This window comes from Geospiza fortis, unplaced genomic scaffold (assembly GCF_000277835.1).
Source record: "Geospiza fortis unplaced genomic scaffold, GeoFor_1.0 scaffold55, whole genome shotgun sequence".
NCBI lineage: Eukaryota > Metazoa > Chordata > Aves > Passeriformes > Thraupidae > Geospiza > Geospiza fortis.
In genome coordinates this window covers 11,608,273-11,610,960 of record NW_005054308.1, presented here as the reverse complement: position 1 = coordinate 11,610,960, position 2,688 = coordinate 11,608,273, and the positions used below count along the sequence as shown (strand labels likewise).

Below are 2,688 nucleotides of genomic sequence, written 5' to 3'. Positions count from 1 at the left end.
AATAAAATAAAATAAAATAAAATAAATAAAATAAAATAAAATCAAACCCAGCACAGACCTGGAACCAAGGCCATGCTGCAGCCCACCTCCTCCAAGTGTGCCCAGTTAACATCTCCTCACCCTTCAGCTTTGTGAAACTCCACTGTGCTGCCATGGAGCACCAAGCCTTTGTCACCTGAAGGCCAGCCCCAAAAGAAGGGTGGGCGCAGGTCGAGGGAGGTGACCTGGAGCGCTGTGTCCAGCTCGGGGGTCCCAGCCCGGGAGGGACTGGAGCTGCTGGAGAGAGCCCAGAGGAGCCCAGGGATGCTCCAGGAGCAAACAGCTCTGTGCCACAGCCCCAGTGCCCCACATGAGGCATCACCAGCGGGGCCAGGGCAGGAACTGCGTGTCCCAGAGCCAGGAGGGAGCAGTGACATCCCCCAGGGACACCTTCAGCCCTGCTGGGTCACTGCTCTTCCCCCAGCAGGAACAGCCCAGCCCCAGCTCAGCCCTGGCCCTGCTGCCCATCCAGGCTGAGCCAGAGGGGAGCTCAGCCCAGCGCCTTCTGTGTCTGGGTGGGCTGGATGGAAACCACAGGCTCCCAGTTCCCATGGCAGGACCCCGGGGACCTCCTGGACACTGCCGCATCCCTTAACAGCAGTGCTATTATGGGATGCTGAGCCAGCAGCCGTGGGGCTGGGGAGCCCCTGGTGCCCCAGCAGGCGCTGCCAGCCCTGGCACAGCACAGGAGGGGACTTGCTGTGCCTGTCCCCACTGCCCACAGAGGAAATCCCCCACGTGCCTGGAGCAGCTGAGGGAAGTAAAGCCATCTGTTCCTTGGGGCAGGCCGGCCTCACACCAATTAGTGTAAAGAGCTGCATTAAGGGGTCTCTCCTCCATGCAAATCCCCTCCTGTAAACAAACCTCACAGGCCCTAGCCCCAGTCTCCGAGGCAAGTTCCAATCTGATTACTTACTCCGCACGCCTTAAATTCCCCCTTACAGTTACCAGTGAATGAAACTACCTTTTTGCTGAGATGTATGAAACACTTACTGATGTTCACCTTGAGGTGTCCTTAGCAGTGGTAATTAGTGAAACTGGGACCTCTCAGAGTGAAAAACAAGCAATTTAATTTGGTTTTTTGGCAGTAGTTGTGCTCCAGACCACCACCCACACAGCACAGCACCAGACCTCCACCACAGTCCAGCACACGCTGAGTTTTATCTCCCATATTTGCACTGCTCCAGACTATTCTGGGTGCCTGCCTGAAGCAGAGCACAGAGTGCAAGGTGTGTAGTTCAGTACATCAAAAGCAGGAGAATGAATTAATGGGAAGGGAGGTCAGCAGCAGTTTTGTGCCTTTCTCTGAGCAGCAGTCCTGGAAAGCACTCATGGGAAAAGCACTTGGTGCAGGTGAGCCCACCTGGGCAGGAGAATTCCTGCAGGAACACACAGTGTGCATTCTGGAGAAGCTGTGGGATGAAGAAACAGTCCCCCCTATGGAGGAAATGCATTTGTAACTGATGGTTTAAACATGGGAGCACCAAACTGGAGCCACAGGCTGCTCCTGCACAGCTCCAGGAGCCCCAAGGAAACTGCACAGCTCCTCTGACCTGAGCCTTCCCTCCCTCCACCAACACCCACTTTCTTTTCTCAGATGATTGATTTGTCTTCTCAGTCTTCCCATTTAAAGACACAAGTCAGAAAGCTCCCCAAATTGGCGTAATGTGCATCCCAGTCCTTTCCAGCTTCATCCCTGCCCCACTGTGCTCCCCTCACAGGGATGTGGCTCCAGCTCACCTCAGCCCAGCACTATAAAGGGTTTGAAACCAGCCTGATTCCCTTCCCTTGCTTTGTACATCACTTTTTTCTTCTATTCTGTTTAAAAACAGACAGGAAACTGATAAAATTACGGGAGCTAAGTTAACATTAAGCACTTTATACCTCACTGATTTGGGTTTCTGCCCTGCAAAGCAGAGTCTGTAGGTGTTACCTGTGATGTTCACACAGAGGCTTTGCTTCTCTTGTCTTGCTTCAAGTCAGATCCCAGTCTTCACTCAGGAGGAGAAGTCCCTTTCCCCCAGCAGTAATGGAAATTCCCACACGTGGATAAAATGATGGTCCCGCAGTAGAAGACAGGAAGAGAAGAGCAAGGTGCATTTCCTGAAAGCAAAAAAATAAGATTTTCATTGTGGGTGAGTTCTGCTGTCAGCCCCAGGACTTCCAGGCAGCTTAGAACAAATATCTGCCCCTTGGCCTGAAGGACCAGGATGGCAAGTTTTGTTCTTACAAAAAAATGAATGAAAAAGTGAAATTGTGAGTGCCCTGTGCCTGTGTGAGGGGCTGAAGCTGCCCAGAGCTGCTGGGCTGCCCTGAAACCAGTGCAGGTAAACAGGAAATCTGACAGCCAGGGGAGAGGCAGTGCTGGGAACACTTGTGATTTTGGCATTGAAAGTGTTACAGAAAACTTGCCATAAAGTTCCTCCGAGGCTTTAATTTCCCTCCCCCCAATCTTCCTTTGATTTTGATCCCCTCCTTTCCTCGTGTCCTTTGAACTCTTAAAAAGGCACTTTGAAGAGATGTCATAAAGTGGGGGCTTTATTCAGCATCTCCTCTTTGATGCTCCTGCTCCGTGTGTGAAGTGCAGCCCCGCAGGATGTGGAGCCAGAGGAGCTGAAAGCCGAGACAGAAAGGAAAGGGCACACAAGT

The 2,688-nt window shown here is 52.3% G+C and overlaps 1 long non-coding RNA gene across 1 annotated transcript in view; it reads right to left on the bottom strand.

Annotated features, from left to right (window-relative positions):
* The window catches only part of LOC115947661, a 24,626-nt gene extending 22,487 nt beyond the window's left edge, over nt 1-2,139 (bottom strand). The window contains exon 1 of the long non-coding RNA XR_004081527.1: nt 1,973-2,139. This is a non-coding gene — a long non-coding RNA (uncharacterized LOC115947661). The remainder of the gene's footprint in view (nt 1-1,972) is intronic.
* Nucleotides 2,140-2,688: the final 549 nt, after the last annotated feature.